At 47.1% G+C, this 22,017-nt stretch overlaps 1 long non-coding RNA gene and 3 other non-coding genes across 6 annotated transcripts; all 4 read left to right on the forward strand.

Moving 5' to 3' along the window:
- Positions 1 to 3,635: 3,635 nt before the first annotated feature.
- LOC138567200 (uncharacterized) lies at positions 3,636 to 18,024 on the forward strand. 3 transcript variants are annotated; one of them, XR_011302128.1, is made up of 7 exons: positions 3,636 to 6,908; positions 7,347 to 7,387; positions 7,606 to 7,880; positions 8,131 to 8,171; positions 9,406 to 9,441; positions 12,426 to 12,491; positions 15,760 to 18,024. It is a non-coding gene; the product is annotated as an uncharacterized lncRNA (long non-coding RNA). The 3 variants fall into 3 exon arrangements; XR_011302130.1 differs by lacking the exon at positions 7,347 to 7,387; XR_011302129.1 differs by lacking the exons at positions 3,636 to 6,908; positions 7,347 to 7,387; positions 7,606 to 7,880; positions 8,131 to 8,171; positions 9,406 to 9,441 and adding an exon at positions 9,448 to 9,977.
- On the forward strand, positions 9,716 to 9,833 carry LOC138568119 (small nucleolar RNA SNORD22). Its single transcript, XR_011302491.1, has one exon. It is a non-coding gene; the product is annotated as a small nucleolar RNA SNORD22 (small nucleolar RNA).
- On the forward strand, positions 10,026 to 10,093 carry LOC138568106 (small nucleolar RNA SNORD31). The gene has a single exon (XR_011302479.1). It is a non-coding gene; the product is annotated as a small nucleolar RNA SNORD31 (small nucleolar RNA).
- On the forward strand, positions 15,618 to 15,688 carry LOC138568104 (small nucleolar RNA SNORD31). Its single transcript, XR_011302477.1, has one exon. It is a non-coding gene; the product is annotated as a small nucleolar RNA SNORD31 (small nucleolar RNA).
- Positions 18,025 to 22,017: the final 3,993 nt, after the last annotated feature.

Below are 22,017 nucleotides of genomic sequence, written 5' to 3' on the forward strand. Positions count from 1 at the left end.
GCTTCTTGATGTTTTCTTACATTGAATTGCACTTTTTTCTTCACTCGGTTTCTTTCTCAGGTATTGCAGCGGTCATCTGGACTTTAGCTGCAGATTCAGTCGTAGCAGGCAAGTCAGAAGGTTGAGGAGGTTTTAGATCCAAGTTTAAAGCACACACCTCTTTAGGTTGTTCTACCATAACACACCGTGGCATAATAGGAGCTGATTGGCAATTGACCGATGCCGCAGCAGCCTGCTCACTCTGTTCTTGGTCGTTGACTTCCTCGTAAATTGACAAGTTCAAAAGATCTGCGGATACGCTGCTGAGACCTGAGGGCGATTCTAAGGCTTCATCCGGCGCAGTCATTACATCCTTTAGACAAGCTCTTGTTTCGTGACATTTTTCTTTTACAATAGTTGTTTACCATCACATTGACGGTTTTAATGTTTCTTAAGAACTTGCGTGAGTCATTCCCACGTTTTGTTTTTTTGATAGGCTGGTTTTTCATTTTTTTTTTCGCGGATATCCTTTATTTTTATTCATAGGTAAACCTTGCATGATCGTAGGCTTCTTGAATATATCAGAGCGGCAACACGTTGGCATGAGCATCAGGGTTAACAGTGTTGCATCCTCGCCATCCGGTTGAGGCAGAATTCCCAGATTGGAGGTGGAAGCCGTTTGAGGATCTAGAAGCGCCAAGTTAATTGAGGATTGGCTTACGGTAAGGATGTCTACAAACTGCGTGGGCAACGCCTTCTCCTTGGAGTGTGCGATAGGTACTTGTTAAAAGATCACGTCCGGTAGAGCACTCTCAGATAGCCGCATACTTAATTCATCAGTATTCTCAGTGGTTGGGACGACTCCTTGTCGTGTGGCGTCAGTTGTAATTGGACACATACAACAACTATGAGGTTTCACAACCAATAGGGGCTGCGGCAGTACATCTTTTGAGGTTTTGTTTCACCACAGAATATTTCATTTCTTTTTTGGAAAAGCGTTAAAGCTCCTTTAGCCACCTCTGCCAAGTTTCTTGTCTAAATTGGTGCTTTTAGTACATTCAGCTAAGGCGTCCAGGGCCAACTCGGTCCTCTTTTGAGCACCACGCAGTGACTAAGAGCTGTGTGCATTTTCAATATTCGTGAGCTTGAAGTTCATTGAAGCAACCAGACTGAAGAGATCTTTTGTGTTGTCATTCAAATGTTCATACATTTTCAAAAAAGGGGCAATTGCCAGTGTCATCGATATTATGATAGCTTGAAGATCTTTCGTGTTTTGCTCATGGCCAACTGTCTTAACCTGTGGCAATTCTTGTCGTCCATGGCACTTTCGACGGTATGGCAGCCGTCTAAATTTTGGAAAAGGGCGTTCCATTAAGGGCGAATTAGAAGATGACAAATCCGAAGAGGAATCGGCTGCTGAGCAAGAACGCCTAGCGCGTCCCAGTTTAAGGGCAGGTTGTCATTAGAACCGTCCGAGTTGGATTTAGACATGTTTTTTGACATTTTGACTTTCTTCATCTAGGAGCATCTGATGCTTGGTGAAATGCTTGAGTCAGCTCTCCTTCGTTTGGAAAGACTCCTGGTGCAAGTAATTTGGCTATTTTGTTTTTTAGCACAAGGATTGCCAGTGAAGGCGGGCTCAGTGAGTGTGCCGATTCCTTGGGTAAGGTGTTTAATGATTTATGCGTTCTTTCCTTTTTTAACTTAAGTCTGTAAGCAGTTTATTAACGATGTCCAATGAATTTCGTCTGTTTCCGTGATGGTTCAAGGCGTTAACATTTGCTGCTGGGGATGACTGCTGTGATCGTGCTAAATCGTGGGCCAGCATACCACCCACCTCCATGTCATCAGATGTAGGAAAGAACACATTATTTCCATCAACAAATGCTGTCGCTGCTTCCGAATTATGCAACGGAGAGGGACCCAGTTTCTCAAGAGAACTGTAAAATCTAGGGCGGGGGGACCCCATACTAGTCTCGCCACTCTCGCTCACACTTATTAATGTGACTTTGTTGTGGGTCACCTCAACACAGTCCGAGGACGCCCACAGACAGGTGTTTGCAACTGTTCGCCCATGCTCGTTCAACGAGCGCCACACTAGCTCTCGCAGGGGGACAATCATTCCGGGCAAGGAAACAGCAGTCGTTAGGTTGTTACCGGTTTTCTCGACCAGGGCTCCGAGAACCACCGTCTGAGCCGGGGTCAAACACATTGCGGCAGGCATCTCCGAGAGGGACGACCCACCCATCTTTGTACAAACCTTCACGGGTATAGCTCAAATTGTGGAATTTGCATTGTTCATTTCTAGTTCAGCAGAATTAACAAGCTCGTAAACTCCCTGTGTAACCTTGGCCATGTCACTTACTTGGAGCGAAGGCAGCAATGGAGGCACAGGCGTCAAAGCCGCAGACAAAACAGGTGGTACAGCTGGGAGCACACAGTGCACGTCCGGATGGCTGAACGAAGCGGATTCCTGCTTCCGTTGAGCACGAGTCTTCGCGAAGGAGGTGGGCTTCGTAGTCTCCCGCATGGCACCAGTAAGGAATCGCTGAATGGGCGAACAGAGGAGTTAGAGATAGTCCAGGCTTCCACGGACTTCCTCAGACTCTGCCAGACTCCGCGCCCGCTCCACCGGGGCAAGCAGGTTTTGTTTAGGACACTGCCAAAGGCAGTCGACACAGTAGCAGCAGGGAAAGCAGACTCACTCCTTCCACTCCTCAGACTCTGCCAGACTCCGCTCTCTAATCCTATCCCTGGAGGACGGCACACCGCAATGAGGTGTAGTTTCATGTCATGCGTGAGCTACTTTCCATGGCTAGCATATGCATAGCATATGCTACCTCTGGGACAGCAGCACTATTGTGTCACATCTTAGGGGTTCAGACCTCTCGCCAGTCTGAGCAGGCACCAGCCCAGCAGGCGACTTATTACTCTTAAGTCGGTCCATTTTAAAAAAAAAAGCACTCATTGGGTGGCCCCTCCTCCTCACACATACAAAAATGGTTCCCATCCCAGTCTTTCCTCTCTTCAATCTTGCAGTTCCATTCTACTTTTTTGAATTGTCACTGTTTCATTGATCTACATTAAATCCCAATTCTTTCTCCTTCAGGGCCCTCCCCTTCTAAAGCTTAGCTACAGCAATGATCTATTCATAAGAATGTCCTGCACTGAAGCCCTGTTAAAACAAGCATTGGCAAAGCCAGCAGTTTTGGCTTGGTATGCATACCTTGACACAATAGTAATCTACTATTCGGCCCCGGCAGAATACTTGCGTCATCTATTCGGCATTCAGCCGAATGGTATTTACTATTCGGTACACCCCTAATGCAATCCCTTTTTGTTACAAGAGATATCATGGCCAAACTTGGCCCCTTTTCTTCCCACATGTAAGTCATAATGCCACCAAGAATCCTAGTTTGCTGTAGGGGATGAGAAAAAAAAGCAAATTTTGGGTTTTCAGAAAATGCCTATACAATGATGTACAAAGAATCCTGTAGTTTCTTTGTTGTAAGAGCTAGGAACAAATGGTTTGCAGTTCTGAATGTGCTATTTTCCAAGCTCTCAAGAACAGTTTGATGGAACCAAAGAAACCTATTTGTTTTCTGAGAGGTAGATGGTTTTTTGTTGGGGGGCGGGGGGGGGGGGGTGGTGTCAATAGGACCTGCTTGGAAGGGAGGGTAGGAAAGCTTGATGGGAACCCAGGAAGGCATACATTTCTGAAAAGTAGACCATATTCTAAGTTCAGGAAGGGGTGTTTTTTTTTTTTCCCATGTCTGCCAACTATGTACCTATAATTTGGGAAACCATAATGTGCTGTACATGTTCTGTACTGGTAACGTAATGGCTTGTCAATATTGAGATAATCAATGGACTGCATCATGACTCATCCAGTTGGTAAATCACTGTCACAAAGTAAGCAATACCACAAGCCAAAAATGGATCCATGGTACACAGGATTTGTATGCTGATGGACTAAACAGACGTGGCATTTGAAAATGACAAACGAATGAGTAGAATGGTAAGCATGCATTTTTTTTTTAAAGGGCAGACTTACTTTTTGAAGGAACAGTGACTTGTGCAGGTTACAAAACTGCAGTGTGCCTTGTAGGTCACATTTGGGAAATGAACATGCACTAGGAAATGTATGAAAAGGTTCTGAAAACAACAAATGTCCTACCTTTTCTTTTTTCCCCACGGGTATTCTAACTAAATGGTACCTTAAATGTGTGGGTGCACCTGGGCATAAAGGGGGGAGGGGTGGAGAAAGGCTAAACCAGTGGTACGTTGAACGCCTTCGGGGAAGAATGTATTTTGCCATTTGGGCAACACAGATTTGGGCCTGGGGTGTCGCAGCCACCAAGGAAAATGGCATACATTCCATAAGACACCTGGGGGAATACATTGGGGGAATACAATGACTTTCGCCAATAGCCCTAGAATGTATTACCCACAAGGCCTGGCAAACTCCAAAAAGAGGCGGGGGAAAAAAAAAACACTTTCCAGACATTTGCCACCAGGAAAACACCGAAACAAGCTGGCAACACATGTCCTACCTTCCCATGTTCCCACAGGTGTCCTTAGGAAAATGGTACCTCACATGCGTTGATGCACTTAACCTGTGTGCAAAGGCTAAACCACTGATACACCAAGGGCCTAGGAAGAGTAACTTCTTATGGTCAGGGCGATGTCCTTGGCGTCTGTCTTCCATGTGGGTCTACCGTCCCCAAGGCCAACGTGGAGCTGTGGCTGGGCTGTATTACTACTTCTGCTTCTGGGAAAGGACTGGGGGGACTCCCTGGGACTGCTGCTGTGCTTGGGGATAGACCCACATGGGAGACTGGGTGCCCAATGCTGGGGACACTTCTGCCTCCAACTGTCCGGAGTTCTGGCTGGGCTGTTTTACAACTTTTTCCTCCAGGGAGATATTGGCACTCTGGGGGGGAAAAAGATGTTACTCTGGCCAGCCAGACATCCAGCATGGTTGGGGGTCATGTCCCTGGCCTTGAGCGGCTGTCTCTCGTGGGTTGACCCATCACCAAGTGCAGCGACAGTCCTAGGAATCCCCGGCAGGGTCGCCATCCCTCCCCAGAGGAAAAAGCTGCAATGCAGTCCAGCTATCTGCAACTTTCCCTACCATTGATCTGCCACCAAGGAGCATATATTGAATTTTCGCCCTTTGAGCTATTGTATGGCAGTGAGCCGAGGGATGTATGAACATGCTCAGGGAAACCTGGGAGGTGACCCAACACTACTGTCTCAAACTGGTTACGGAACGCACAAACCTATTTGGGTTTCGTCCATACCCACTGGAGAAAGCTCAATACAAACATAAGCTTTCATATCATAAAAAGAATCTAAGAATCTGTAGTTTCGAAGTTCTGGTTCTCTTGCTGACCTCAGAATAAGTTAATCTCGAAGTAGATGACGCACAGGCTTTACAGGTAGGACCATGCAACTACAAAGTAGCCCAACCAGACAGACTGCAAAAGACTTGTATCTATCAACCTTCTAAAAGAAGTGAAAGAAAATAGTCTTCCATGTTTTCTTGTTTGGCGCCCCAAGAAATTGACAATCTAGAGTTAATACACCCAGAACTCCCCCCATGGAAATCGAGGAAGCACATTTGTCTTCGAGACTCCTAGATAGAGGTCTGTGTTTAGTGGTTATCGCTAACAGTTGTGGGCAACTAGGTGAATTTGTCTAAGGCCCCTATAATCTGGAAAGGGCTTTGAGATCAGACTGGCGTGAGAATGTGATTCATGCACAATCTTGCGTTGCCAAAAGAATACATGAATGTCCCCAGAATTAATGAATGTCCCGTAATACATGGTTTCACAAATGCCCATATTCTGAATACTAATATCGGGCAAATATATGTGCTGTAAACAGATGGAAGTCTAGTAATTTTAACCGAGGTCAATTGATGGCATGGAACCTGCAGGATATTTACAAAAATAAGCAAAACCTGTATTGCCCTGGCAGTCAGTGAATAATTAGTGCGTTGGTGGATCTTGTCTTGCCGCCTGTTTCTCCTGCTGGCCCTATGGCTGGCATATGCCCACAAGAGCGGGGGTTCATTGAGTCCGTTATGGAGGAGAGTGTTTAACTTCCTCCGTTAGACCCATTCAACTAATGTGGTGCTCTTGTAATTTACGCTGTAGTTCTAAAGGACCCGCGAATATTGAAGGAATGTGTTGGCACTTAAAAATGGCTGATGTGGGCACTATGTGGATTGGTCTATGCTTATAGGCGGTATATCGTGTCCCCTTATATACGGTACTACATATATTTCCTGAGTAGGAAGCTTTTATCCTGTTGCGGAAATTAACTTTTGAAGGTTCCCACTTATGCACCATTTATATATCTCTTTCGTCAGTGCATTTTATATAGACCCTATTGACCTGCATAATCACACAACCAAAGTTGGTACTTGTTATGGGCAGGATATTGATCTTGCTGGGATTTGAACATGGATATAATGGAGAATTGTTTCTAATGTGGGTGTTTTATAATTGTATAGATTGCACTAGCTGTCCGAGTGTGCGCGTCATACGCAGCCGAGTTAGTTAAATGGTCGCATGTCTGCATCAGTCTCCATGTGTTGCCCCCTGTGGATCCTGGACTTTATCGTAACTACTAGGATAGGACGCGCTAGACTTGCATGCATTCGCTTTCTTCTGTACCGCTGTGTAGCTAAAATGGCAGTGATTAGGGGAGCGGGCTAGGGCTGATGCGAATGATTGGACTCCTAGCAATGATGTTTTCAAAGCACATAGTTGACTTTGTGATGTGAGACTATAGCTGAGCTAGTTGGCTGCAATAGCTGTGTTTGTGGCAATCACAAGCAGGACTAATGTGCAAACCCTTTAACTTTTCAGTTGCTGCTTCCATGTTGGACCCGGACTTTGCGTTTCTTCCACGAGCACCAGGTAATTCCGTCCATTTAAATTACCAGCTTGTGTCCTGGAGACCTATGTGGCTTTTCAGAATGGTTGCTAAGTGGGAATTCGTGTACCGGTCCCGAGGTCCTTGAATCCTGTGGAGCTCAAACTAGTGCTTTCAGTATACTACACAAATCCCCGTGCTTAACGCACATGTTGGTGTCCTGATTTAGGAAAATGGGACTAATTATCAAAATGACATGGGAGCACTGAATTGGGGATTTTTGGGCTTGCCACAGATGTGGGTGTAAGCAGCTGAATTTTATCTGTTCCATGATGAACCCATAGACAAGCAGATGGCTGACTGTATAGTGCTGCTTCTTCAAATCTGAGAACAGCAGTGCCTGGATCCTGGTCCTGGCCGGTACTTTTGTTTTTTGGGCATGTCGCAACTTTTTTTTTCTCCCCCCCCCCCTCTTGTTTCAGGTTGAAGCAGCAATGAGCCGGCTCCTAATTGGACCCCACAGGTATGTACAATTCGCTCATGGGTGGGGGAGGGGGTTGATGGCCGTTATAAGGTGTGTGTATATAAAGCCTGCCCCATATGATGACTTCAAGTCTCGTTCGTCTGATATCTTTGAAGAATATCTCGCAGCATGGTGGAGTTCTGATGGTAGCAGTGTCTAGTGCATGGGCTGTTGTGGCTTGAGTAAGTAATTCCACTAACTGGTCTCCTTGTTTTCAGATTTCAACGGTGCAGAGGAATACTCAACTGGTAAACACAACGTTTTAAAACATTTGGAACAATATCAATTGTACAAGCTGTTATCTGAGAGGATGAAATGGCCTAGCCATATACACTGGACGACTTCGGTCACATGGCATTTAGTCACCGAAGCCCTGATTGGACTGCCTGTCTCTGCTCTCCAGGATGTGACGTGCGCTATTAGGGGCTGATCGACTTTTCCTTTACAGCTGGCTGAAGTGAATATGGACTGACCCTGCCCCCCACCTTCCACGGTAAGTCTTGGTGTTCCTTGGGATTGTGGATATGGGGTGGGTTTGCCTTTGCTGGCGATCAGCGGTTGCCAAGGCCTGCACAGTTGCTAGTGTTGGCGCTTTCACTGGAGAAGCAGTTTCTGTGAGGAGTATACTAGCTCACTTTAACATGTGAAACCTACTGAACAACTGAGACACTGCTGCACTGCAAGACGTGAGTGGCGTGGCTGGATTGTGTCCCAGTAACTCATGTGTGGCTTTTATTCGACAGGTCACTGCCCAGGCTGCGTGTCACCATGGACCTAAGATGAGGTGAGCTATGCTGTCTGCCTCCACTATGCCCCCAATATGATCCACTTGTGTTCGGCTGACCTGATGAGTTTTCTTGCTGAACGTGGGGCACTTGCACTTTGGGCAGAGTGAATGCAAAGGTTGTGTCTTGAAAAGGGGGAAGAAATCTTCCTCTGGACCAGCCCTTGAGCACAAAAATTACCTGATTCAGACCAAAATACAGGTTCTATCGTGCTGAGCAGTGAACTCATGCTAGTGAAAAAATGACACCTTCAAAATGTTTAGCATTTATTAAACAAAGCATAAACAGTGGATTTAGCAACACTTTGGAATTCAAGTATTAGCGAAGACTACAAAGCTCATTAGAGCAAACAAAATATAGAGAAACATAGAACTTGGAGAAACAGTCTTGCGCCCCTTCAATCAGCGTTGGGAGACCCAATAAGGCACTCATAAGCTAGCTGTTTCCAGCCCCGCTCAGATGACGACGCTGCAGGGTGCCGACAGAGCATCAGGTTCCGACACTCTTGCTCGAACCAAGTCCACGGATCGATCTCCCACCTGATTCATGTGGACATGCATTTTTGTTATCTCGTGCTGTCGGTCACCATGACGCACTATCCTTGCACAAGCAATTAGTTTACTTATGGAAAAACCCAAAACCCAGCTCAGTGTTTCCACTGTGCTCCGTTCTGTGCCCCTCCCTGCTTGGAGCTCATCTGTGAAAGCACAGGAATGTCGTTTTATCAGTGTGTGCAAAGCCGTCTCAGGGAAAGAGGATTTGTTTACATAGCCATGCAGAGCTACAGAAAGGCAGAATATTCTAAGGGAAGCTGAGATGAATTAACCCCATGTGAGCAAACTCTAAAAGGCATGCACTCATAGCTTAGTGCCCATAGCCTTCAAAGATCTAAGCGCTATATATGTGCTTTAATGCTCCAAACCCTCCAATAATGTCTCGATTAGCTACAGAACTGGGGCCTTCACCCTGCCTGTCTACAATGCATAATGTGACCTACCACCCCTACTAGGCCTGCATATTCCTTGTAGCTCACTAGTGCATAATGGAGGCGCTACCACAGATTACTGTCAGCATTACTTTCAGCATTTAGCACATACTTTGAATAAACTATTGGCTTTCAGCGGCTAATGCTGTCATCTAAAGCCCTAATTGGCAAATTGGCACTTTGTATATCACGACAGGTTGTGACTTTATTATGCAGGCTTAATGATCAGTAATTGCGTTATTTTCTAGGGCCCAGCGTTCAAGATGACTAAAGCATCCATGCAGGTAAAGGACACATCTAATTCCTAACCGATACATAGCACTGCTGCCCATCTTGTATGATGAGGTTCAACCACTATACCCTGAGCCTTCTTTGCTGTTGGCTGTGGCACCATCGTCGCTATCCTGATGAGATGGACCACCGTTTGCCTTGTATCTGGCGCTGTCAAAGGGGCTTCTAACCTGCTTTTTTTGCAGGAGTCTACTTGTCAACTCTGGTGAGCACTTTTCTCTTGGCCATTGGTTGCACACTGTGTTGCACATGCTTGACTAAAGCCAGTCCAGATGACCACTGCACATGTCTATCTGCCTTGCGCCAGAACCTGCAAAGGTGAACCCACTGGTGCAGTCAGTGTGGCAAGAGGACTACTTGTTCTGGGCGGAACTGTCTGACAGACTTGGCTTTCACCCTATAAGATCTTGGTCGGCATGCTTTTCCTTTCTGTTGACGGTAACCAAATTACCCCCAATAATGCTGTAATCTTTTTGTTATTGCGTTTGGCGGTCTTATGGTAGAACATGATAGCAGTGAAGTGGGATTGGTGAGTAATTGTGACTTGTGTTGCCTTTTTTTTATCTAGGTTGGATAATGAGCACATGATGAACGGATTACTGCCCCAGTCTGATAATCTGACTGATCGGTACTCGCTGATGCTTATATCTGGGCAACCGTGGGAAGGGTTAACCATCTTCCAAAACGGCTTAGACCATGCCAGTTCTCGTTGCTGCTACTGGGATTACAGTGGTAGCCAGTAACTTAATTTATGAATGTGTCCGGTACAGAGGTTGGTGAGGACTTATAGTTGCGCTGCTTCCACACAAGGATATATTGATGTCTTGTCTTTCTCAAATAAGGTTTTGTGTGGATAAAACAAGTCATTGTCACTGTGCATATGACTTCTCCTGTAAGAACTCCTGCCGCCATTGCCCCAAATGCCTTACTAATGTAGAACATGCTGCTGCCGTTGTCCCTAATGTATGGACCATGCGGTTCATCACCTCCCGCACTTGCTCCTTTGCGAACACCCCCTCTAGCCCAGGGGTCTTCCAACTGGGACTACCCTGTGTATGAGGCTCTTTGCAAAGGAAGGCCATGATTACATTGGCATTTGTGTGTGGGTCTCGAGGGTTGACTGTACCGGCAGGCTTTGCGGTATACACGTGAGTCTCCCTTCACACGCTCCCTATGGAGTCCAGGCTGGGCAGCATTCTGATCCTGCCTGAGGCAGGGGGAGCTGAAAGAGGCTCGGCCGCTTTCAGCTAAATATCCGCAAGGCGAGATCCCCGCAATTTTTCTGCAACTTCATATTTGGTCTTCCTTACTACTGTCTTGCTGCCTGACGAAAGCGATCTGCTCTGGTCCCGGTTCATTACCTGCACTGAGACACATGTTGGCTGCACTTCTCCCCTTCCACTCGCTTGCACGATCTGAATGACGCAGGGCCTAGTAAGATTGTTGTTTTGTCCTCCCATGCCCCCCCTTATCTTGTCGCGCCTAGAAACACTTGTGTACAGGCGTGTTATAAATGCCATATCATATCTTCCCTCCCCTCTTGATTTTCTTTTGAGAATTGATGGGTTTCAATTCATGGACCCATGCACATTGTAATTTTTCTTTGTGCCACCTGTGCCCATCTGTCCTGTTTGGAATTCTTGCCTGATTGTTTTGATCTATGCATCTTTCGCACTCGACTTTTTCCTTAACTCTGACCTAGTTTTGACATTTGCTTTCCATTGTTATAATCTCTGTACCATCGGTATTTGGTATGCAGCACTTTAGCAGAGGTGCTTGAGTAAATACCTATCCTGAAGCCAGAGAGGGCAGTCGTAACACCCTTTCAGCACTTGGTTTGCCCTACTGGTCTCCCTCCCCCAGCTCTAGCTTGGATGGGCCTGCACCCCTTTGAGTCTATCCAGCCGGCCTCACACTTGGCACGTAGAACTTCTTTCCCCTGGCACTTGTCCACCTGGCCTTCCCTTAGCACTTGCCTAACCCAGGGGCCTTCCCTACCAGCATTTGCATGCTCGCCACTCCGACCTGCACTTTTCCCTCCTTAGCATTAGTGCATTCCACTCTGACTGGCATGGCCCCCTTGCCCCCCGCACTTCCTTGTTGCTGCACTTGCACGATCCGAATGGTGCAAGGCCTGGTACAACTGTTTTTCTTCCCTGTCGTGGATCCGCCCCCCCCCCGCCCTTGTCTTGTTGCGCCTTGTAACACGATTTGCTGTATGGGTGCTCTATAAATGCCCAATAGATTTTCCCTCAGGGCTGGACTGGGGCATAACATTGGCTCGTCGTCTACCATAGCCCACAGTTGTGCAAATGCTAAATTACTTTTGCGACCAGACTAGCCGAGCCCAGACCACATGGGCACTGCATGTGCCCAGCCCCATTCTCCTGCGCCACTAGTTCTGCTGGGGCTGGGCACTCCTGGACTACCCCTTTTTCACGTCTCCTGGTCCTCCTCCTTACAGTGCTATTATTGTCCCCCCTCATGCCCTAAAGCGGTGGTAAACATCTGCCGAGTCCCCCTGAGACATATCATCCCTTTGCCCCCAGATGATCATCTAATTATGCTTTCAATTAAAAGCAGCACTCCCTTTTTTAGAAGGGCCCCCGCATCCTTCAGGCCCCCAAGTTTGAAGACCACTGCCCTAAATGCACTGAACAATGAATCGTTTTTTTTTTTCGACCAAGTAGGACTGTTCCCCGTAGTTCTGGGCCTGTCTTCGCTTGGGACACCATTTTACAGGGTTTGAAATTAAGATTTGATGCGCCGGAGCCAAAACCACCTTGTGGGTTGCAGGGGGTGGTGGAGGGGGAACCAGGAGCAAATGCACTTCTCATACGAGGCACACTTTTATAACTAAAATGAGTAGCATTTGCCTCTTGCAACGCCTTCCAATGTGGACCATTTAACTTCGGTCGGACGTGCTAACTAAAGCATCTGTTAGTGATAACCATTTTTTCTTTTCCGCCCCTTACAGGTGTTTTGAAGACACGTAGTTTTGTGATGGGTGCTTAACTGGCGAGTCCTGCAGGACCCAAAAATGGTAATTCTGAAATGTAATAAGCTTTCTGTCTTTTATGGGTTTGAATTCTTGGACCGCAGGTTTTTGCATTATCCCATTATTCCACCGAACCCTGCAATATGGGCAACTGGCTTGCCATTGCAGATTGCAAGGAAGTTTACCATGTTCCCTGCTTGCCTTCCTTGCTCACCAGAAACCCCATTGCTGTGCCTCTTCCCACGCACAATACAAACACCAAACAAATGTTCAAGATACAACTTTTTCCTACACTCGCAACCATTCTTAAAAGTATAGGAATAGTAAAATGTAGGCGCATCGCTCCCACCCACTTCAACCACTGGTTATGCACCTAAAGCAGTGGTCTTCAAACTTTTTTGGCCAGGGCCCCCCTGAGCAAAATTTGGGCAGGTCGGGACCCCCCAGAAATGCCAAATGGACAGGATATATTGCGCGCCGTCACCTGCTCCCATCAAAGTCGCTGGGCTCCCTCATCCCACTCCTACCCAGTCGCTGGTCTCTCCCCACCCCATCACACACCTAGGGCTCTCCCCACTCTGCTCCCATCACTATCCCATGGTTCCCGCCCATTGTGCTCCCACCATAGTCCCTCGGTTCCCCCAATCCCGTTCCCAACACAGTCTGAGGGCCAGTGGCGGCTGGTGAATCTTTTTTAAGTGGAGGGGCATTAAGGGGAGGTTCGGAGGGGTTTCCCCCTGTGAATTTTTTTTTAAATAATAGGTTAAAATGTTGCATTGTAGAGCATACTTTTAACAAAAAATGGGTAAATAGCCAAACAGTTTGCAATTGTTGCTGGGAGTCCAGGGGGCAGGCATTGCTATTTTATTTCTATCGCGCTCGTACACAAGTGTTTCAGAGCGTGACAAGGCAAGGGAGGGGAACAGAGGAGAATAAAACAGCGATCTTACTAGGCCCAGTGACATTGAGAACGCGCAAGTGTGAGGGGAAAAGTGCATGGAAGGGGGGAGAAGTGGAAAGTGCGAAGCAGAGGAGAAACAGATAAATAACAATAAATAATAAAGGCAACAAACAGTGGTAGTGCAGCCAGCAATTTGCAAGTGCTACGTTTAAGGCAGCAGACAGGGTAGGTCTGATAAGTGCAGGAAGAAAGATGGTTCTCCTCAAGTTTTAGAGTGGCAGGGCGCTGTTCCAGAGGGAGGCCCCAGCCGAAGACGGAGATCTACCCCCAGCTCGTTTCTTTGATAAACGACTGACCCTGAGGGAGTTGGAGGTAGAGGAGTGAAGAGCTCGAGAGGGGAGGTATTTGCGGAGGAATAGCTGAAGGTATTTTGGACCCAGGCCCCAGAAAGCCTTGTGGACAAGGCAGAGGGTTTTGAATGATAGATGTCCGGTAAAAAGATACCATCCCTGTCCCCTGGGCCCCACTGGTCCTAACACAATGAACATGATTATGTGTATATGCAAGGCGCTGCACATTCATACAGCAATCACTCTATCATTCACATGAGCATCATCACCATACACTCACAACGCATCCATACACATGTTTAAATAAAAACAATGAACATAAACGTACCTTCTGCATTGGCCTGTGTGTGGGTGCTGAAACGGCCTGCTCCAGCTGCTCTGTCCGTATGTGCGAGGAGGCGCAGGAGCTCCCCCTCGGACATACAGACATGCAGTGCCCCAGCCAGCATTTCCAATGAGCTATGCAATGCTGGCGAAGCAAAACGCCCCAGCACTTGCATGGCTCAGTGAGCATGTGCGGCTGGGGAACTAAACTGAACTGTCAAAGGGAAAGTTCAGCCAGCCCAGGAGCACTCCATTAGCTGGATAAAGCAGCTGAGGGAGTGCTCACTGTTTCACTGGGCTGGCTCCTTAGCTCCTCCATAATGGGTGAGGGGCCACTGGGTGGGCGCCTCTTGCCATTATGGATGAGCCGCCAGGCTCGGACAGGCCTATAGGGCAATGCCTGTACCAAAAATGTAAAATGCTAGTTTGGGCCAGTCAAAATGGGCCACCATTTTGGCCAATGTGGACCATTTTGATGAGTTACTTAACTATGCAGTTAGTAATGTTGACCATTGTTGCTGAATATATCACAATTTACTTACATTTTTACACAAAGCACCCCTTTGGGTACTATTGAAACAGTGGGCTTCATAACTACTCTGGCGGTAGCTGTGCCGGTAAAACCGGCACGGCTGCCACTGGAGTTGCATCCGGGTCTGGCACCCGCGAATGGGCAATTACTAGGTCATGCCGAGTTAGGCGGACATGATAATTGCCCTTTCGAAGGTGCCGGTAGATCCCCATTCCCATTTGAGCCCCATATGGCTCAAATGGGAATGGGGAGCTCGGATGCACCGGCACCGTTAATAACGGTGCCGGTGCATCCGACGAGCTGAGGTCAGACCTGGCGGGGGCTGTCAAGCACCCACGAGCACAACTCTTACTATGGCGGAACGGTAGCAACGGTGCCGGTAGCTTACCAGCACCGTTGTTACTGGTCCGCCATAGTAGTAATGAGGCCCAGTCTGTGACTAAAGGAATGAGTATCCATTTACAACTGTGGGCCACTTTTTCATTGTTGCCTGAGACAGTTTCATGCTTCAGCCCGCCCATGTGGGCCACCCCTGCCCATTTCTTCCAATCTAAAAAAAAAAAAAAAAAATCTTTTTTCATGCTGAGCTCTCAGGGCCCCCCTGGGATGCACCCGCGGACCCCTAGGGGGTCGCGACCCACAGTTTGAATACCACTGACCTAAAGGCATGTCAACATCTAGGGCTTACCCAGCACAGATGACCCTACTTGGATTGTGTTTTTTTTTTTTTCTTTTTTTCCTCCCCAAGCTGTGTGTAAACTGTGCCCATCTTTATAAATATGCTGGTATCTGACACAAAGGTAGTCAAGGGTTTCAAAGAGTACAGCAGGCGTAGATAATGAGCATATATCTTTATTGAAGGCATAGCCAAGTCCTGGGCAAGGAACAAACCAGAGTCCGGTCTGGCGGGCTAAGCTTCAACCACGAACACCGGCACCTCAACACTCCATACGCCACACCCACGCGGTCACGCAACCTCTGCACCTAACTAAAACAGCATCCTTACCCTCCAGCTCTTCCATCACTTGGTTGTGGGGTGGTGGGCAGGGGAGACCTTGTGGCACTGAGCATATGATGAACTGTATTACCGCCCCAGTCTGATCACTTGTGACTGAACGGTATGATCTGAAGCTTAATGTAGAGTTATGCACTGTGCAAATCTGATTTGACATCTTATTTATGAGCTTTTTTGGTTGTTTCTTCCAGATGGGGTGAATCCAAGCAGTTTTCTTTGACGTACGTGGGGACTACTGCTATATCCAAGCATGCATTTCTGGCGGCACGAACACAGCAGAAATGTTCAAAATCTGCAAGGAACTCGGCTAATTGTCTCTCCTTCTCTGCCATCCCTGACCCTCTGCACTGCTCTTGCTTCGCTTCATAACGAAAACTCAGGCCCTCCTGTCCTCTACACCCCTCTCTTCGCCCTCAGACCTCTCTTGTCCCCCCCTTCGCTCCTGTTTCTCACCCATATAACCTAATGAGGTCTCCTCTCTATGAAAAGTCTCTTCCAACAAGGTTGTCCCCTGCTCCAGTATTATCAAGGACAACATTGCCTCCCTTGCCCCACCCGTGGCTGAGTTCTGCATCACCCCTTTGCCACTGGCTCCTTTCCCCACTACTCCTCAAGCACTCCTGTGTGCATCCTCTCCTCAGAAAGCCTTCTGGCGACCCCTACGGCGTGGCTAACTTCTGCCCTGTCTTCATTCCACCCTTCCTAACCAAACTCTTGGAGAAGCTGGTCATCTCCCAGCTTATCCACCACTCTGAATCTGTGGGTTGTCTCCACGACCACCAGTCTGGCTTCAAAACAGCCAGAGGCATGGAAAATGCACTCCCGAGCACCTGTCTTGGTCTCAAATATCGATGCCAACTCTTCTTCCTATCCTTCTTGACTGTTGTTCTGCCTTTTGATAGTCGATCATGCCACCCTCACAAATCAGCTCTGTCAGCCTTGGCAGCACAGACCTGACACTGGACTGGTTGGTGTCCTTTCTCTCTGACCGACCATCCCCGGTTCACGAAGGGCCCTTTTCTCTCTCCATCTTACACTCCACCTGCATCATTCCTCAGGGCTCCATCCTCTTGCTGTGGCTCTTCAACTTCTACCTTGCCCCTCTAGCCCATTTGATGATCTCCTTCTCTCATCACTTCCAGTATTATGGGGACAACACGCAGCTCTCATCCTTCAAGCTTCCTTCCACTGCCTCCTTTTCCCTCTCATGCCTGACTGCCATTCGGCCATGGTGTGCTGCTAGCGATCTCGGCTTTAATGCCAGTAGGACTGAGATCCTTCTCGTTGGGACCTCTGCTCTCTCCAACTCTGGCTGCCCTCCATGGGCCAGCTCCCCCTCTTGTGAGGAAAAAAATGTGGTTTCATTATTCACCTTCTCTCTCCTCACATCTCTGACCTTGCCAAGAAGGCCTGTTTTCAGCTGCACCTCCTTGGAGGCATTCTCCCTTTCCTCACCTTCCCTCCAGAAACTCAATGTCTCCAGAGCTCTGGTCCTCTCTAGGTTGGAATACTGCAACATCCTCTTTCTCAGTCTGCCTAATTCCTCCCTTCGCCCCCCCTAAACTAATCCAGAATGAGACTGTAAGACTTGAGGGGAGGAAGGATAGCTCGGGCAACGCGTTTGTCTTGGAAGCCAGACAATGCAGCGCAGCACAGGTTTGAATCTCAATCCTGCGCTTATGATGCATGTGATAATGGAACAATTATAATCCTTGGCCTCAAGCCTAGGGATGAAATCTCTCCAGCCCTAAAATCTCCACTGGCTCCCGGTTGCTGTGAGGATCAAGGTCCAGACCCTTGGCTTTGTTTCAACTCTCTGCAGATAGGTGCTTTTCTAAGCAGAGTGGGACTAAATCTCCTCCGCAAGACCCTCCCTCTGCAATGGCCTTCCTGCCCCTCTGACTTGAGCCAGATCTCCTTAAGTTTCTGAACCTTCTCAGGACCCTCCTTTTCTCTTCTTCCTTTCCCTCTGCCACATTGACTGGCTCCCTGACTCCTGATTCTTGCAGGATCCAGGCCCCCCATTGCACAGTCTCCCCAGCACTTCAGGTTCCCCTGTGCCCCTATCTCTAATTGCCCTACTGGTGTACCCCCCTTGCACTAGCCTGGCTGGGCCTGCACCCTTGAGCCCATCGAGCCCTGTCCTAGCACTTGGCATGTGGAACCTCAAATACCTGCACTGCATTCCTGCAGCACTTGCCCACCTGGCCTTCCCTTATCACTCACCTAGCTGGGGGGCGCAATGTCCTCACCGCCCCCCCCACCCGTGGGCACTGGAGTGCTCTCTATTCTGACTTGTTCCTCCTTACCCTCCTTGGAATCGCTGCATTTCCCCACTCCTCTGCACTTTGACACAGGACTGCTTTTGTTTCATACCGTACCCCCTTTGCCGCGCCTTGAAATACCTTTTTGTTGTATAGGCTCATTATAAATGCCCAATAAAGAAAATCTGCATCAAATAAGACTTTTTACTACGAACATTGGCATTTGTTCAGCAGGAGTTAACTGGAGCGCTGCAAACCATGCGTTCATGACCTATTGGCAGGGATGAGTGGTTTACCTCTACACAAGAACCTGTTAATGGTCACCTTTCAAATAAAGTGACACTAACATGGCATGTGTGTTTATGGGGCATGTCTCCTATGGTCAACACTTTGTTTTGCCTAAATGTGATGCGCTTTATTGCTAGTAGTGGTTGGGGAGGGGTCTTAATTGTATTAGTTTACGGTCACCTACCATGCACTTAGCCATAAACTGCATGCAGGTAGTGGGTCTAATGGTCTGTGGATGAGTCTAGGGGCAAATAAAGTGAAAAGCCTGCAAGCGTGTGCCACCCACTGGATGCAGGGCTGGGTGTAGGGGCTCGGGTTTGAAGAGACTTCAGTCTGGTAGTGTGGACCCAGGTGGATTTTGGATGAACGACAAGGGAAAGTTGGTTGAGGCGACTCCCAATCTGTTGGAACAAAATTTTGGCAACATAGACCAGGATGGGGTAAAAATGGTGCTGATGGGAACAGGAGGAAGGGGCAGATATTTAAAGGGGCACCTAGCGCTATCATGCCCGCTTGGTGTATGCATGGACACATACAAAGGAATATCTAAGATCGAGTATTCCACAGGGTTTACAATTTAACATAATCCCATGTTTGTTCTTGGACGACAATGACTATAAAGTAGCTTTCAGCCAAGTTGACACCAAGTGTAGCCGAGACTTGCTAGTACTAACTATAACAACAGCACAAAGAGTAAGTTTAAAGATTCGGGAAACTTTGAATGAACAAGAGATCTTTCTTGTCCAACTCCCTTATTGCGGAATCAAAGCAAAAGTTGGAACAAATTGAAAAATCCTTTCAGGAGTTTGAAAAGCTAACGATTGGGGAAAAAAAGACAAATATTAAATAAAGATATTTCTTTATTTAAAAAGGAACCGGTATACCCGTACCTGGCAGAAGACTTTAATACGCAAATGGTATGGAAAACTAATGCATTGGAATATGGGACCGACAAATAATAAAAAAAGATGGGTGACATTCTCAGACACAGAGTAATTTGGGTAATGAAGACCCGAACCAAACCTTGGGTGACCACCCTTTTCGAGGAAGGGGTGGCCGAAGAGGCCGCAGAATGGCTCCCCAAGGCCGGATGACACACAATATACCAATGCAGAACATCCCAGGGCAGGGAATGTACCATTGAGAATTCCAGACACGGAATCGAGTCTACAGGTGGTTAGTGAAACTTTACCCATCTTTAATCTCTCCTCCCACAATCTAACAATTGCAGAGACATCGATCCTGAAACGGGGCTTGTCCTTCGTTCCAACCCAGAATCCAAGTGCAATGTGTTTCTTACGTAAACTTAGATTGTTTTTTTTTCCTCAATAATCCGGCTTCTAGGGAACTTAACATTTCAGGCCTCTCGACCTTCAAGTTTCACCCCTAATTCCAATGACCTTCCACCAGAGGTGGCTATTTTTAAAAAACTGGTTCTGAAGGAAATAGAATCAGTGATACAGTACCCAAGGAACCAACAGGGACCCAATTTGTAATTGTCAAAATTTCAGGCCATTCAGTCATTAGCCTCTGACCCGTCGATAGTGATTAAGGCCGCGGACAAGGGTGGGTGAATAGTGGTCTGGGATGCCAACAAGTACGACAAGGAAGTATATCCCTGGTCACTACTAAAATCACGAAAGATCCCTCGAAGATGATTAAATCTAAGATATCCCAACTCACTGAAGAAGTGAGTCATATGGGCTTCCTTTCTGAAAAAGGTGGAATTTATTATTCGGAAGAGCGGATACTTTTTTTTTTTACATCCTGGCCAAAGTGCATAAAGATACAGAAAATCCGCCGGGACGCCCGATAGTTTCGGGTTGTGGTTCACTACTTGAACCCTTATCGAAATACATCAACTTTTTCATTAAACCCTATGAGACTAGGATCATGCAAGCCTATGCCAGGGGGGATGGAATGCATTTAACACTGCATTTAATGCCTGTCCTTGTCCCTCTCCCCCTGTTCCACATAGATTTCCACATCTGGGTGCGTGTTTATATATTCTTTTAACACCCCAGTGAGTTGGGGTTTACACCAAGTGGGCATGATAGCGCTAGGTGCCCCTTTAAATATCTGGAAGAAAAGATGTCCACTGGAGGCTACTGCATTGCCATGATAGCATGCATAACTATAATATCACATGATCGAACTTCGGAAGAAAGACATTGCGTTGTCATGACAGCACGCATAATTGCAACATCACGTGATCTAACTCTAGATGATGTGATTGACGCGTAGCTATTTTAACTCCTCGAGAGTAGCAAACTATCCGTGCCCGCGTTTACAGGTGCTCAGATTCGTTCTGATGAAGCAAGACCGCAGCGGACAGCCAGAGAACAGCTTTTCACTTGTTGGAGGTAAGCGTTCTAGGTGCGAGAGACCCACGCTACTGAATTATACAACGGCTGTTAAACTATGGCTAACTGGACGGGTGGATTATTCCTTGTATTGGCTGCTGAGTTTGAAAAATGGTATTCTTCATTTTTGGGCTTAGGCATCCCTTTCATAGCTAAAGATATATTAAGGCTTCGTATTATCAGCTGGGGCTGTAGCTTAATCCCTTTCTCTTTTTTGAGCTTGGTAAATGATTTAAAATACTTGACTTGTTTAGTCATAAAACCTCAACTTTCAACTCTGTTTTGATCTTAAAGACGGAACACATTCTTGCAAGCCACTGCGGGATGGAAGTATAAATACCCACATCTCTTTTCCTTTTTGATGTGCCACATCGGGTAAGTCCGGAGCCTACACTTGTGCCTCAGTGGTGATGGTGGCAGGATGCATTTTCTCTGCATTTTTACTAAGTTATGTCTTCAACCCATAGGGTGGAGTTTTATTGGGAAATCAACACTTCCTATTGCGGGAACTAACTGCTGAAAGCTGCTAAACGGAATTGGTAGCCGACCCAGCAACATCATAAAGGAATTTTTCCTTTTGCTCAACTAAGGTTAGTTGTGCACTCCCGGTTATAACAGCTTCATTACCTCAATATATAGGGATGGATAATATTTAGTCGACCACCTTTGAAGTTTGAGCATCCATATGGTACTTCTTTGTTTGTATGGGCTCCCTTTTGGCATAATCTAATAATTTGGGAGGGGGTACTCATCCTGGGCTGCTTGAGAGATGTGCCCGCAAAGCAGTGCCCGGACACCAGCCAGCACTGGAGTGCAGATCCCCTCTGTGCCTGTTGCAGATCGTGGCAAGGCCAGTCCCAGGGGCCAAAGGCGAAAGGCGCGAGGGTGGCGTGGGTCCTAGATGTGACAAGATTGTGCCAAAATCAACGATACCTTGGAGCGTAAAATGCTATTGTATTTCAGCTCTGTGAACTGTGATGTTTAACTTGTATACTGTCCTATTCTGCTAAAAATACTGCATAGATATACAATTGGCTTATTAGCAAATAAATGCAAGTGTAGCACATTCTTGTGAGTGGATTTCTTCCAGAATTAGTTCATTGTGTCTCGCATAGTATTCAAACCTATAAGGGGGATGGGAGGCTGTTATAGGACATACAGGGCTTGAGTGAGCAAATACCCTTCACACGGCACTTGGCAGGATTTTCGTGCACAATGCCATTCTGGAAGAAAGGGGCGAAAGTGGAATGCAATGAAGGAAGTCATGTATGCTGTCATATTACAGGGTGGTCAGTGACAAATGCATGGTCATCTGTGGCAGACATTTTGCATCGGTACTCTGCCCTGATGGATGGCATGGGACATGCTTGAAAATGTTTCCTTGGCTGTAATCAGTGAGTGTTTGACTGGTTTACTGCCTGGGGAAAAGCCAAAAGGAGCAGGTAGCAGCAGGAAGTATAGGCTGTTATTCCTGCAAGCACTAAGGAAGATGTATGAGAGACTTAATTAAAGATGCAAAAAATTGAAAATTAAA

This window comes from Ambystoma mexicanum, chromosome 2p (assembly GCF_040938575.1).
Source record: "Ambystoma mexicanum isolate Mex_15411 chromosome 2p, UKY_AmexF1_1, whole genome shotgun sequence".
Classification (NCBI taxonomy): Eukaryota; Metazoa; Chordata; class Amphibia; order Caudata; family Ambystomatidae; genus Ambystoma; species Ambystoma mexicanum.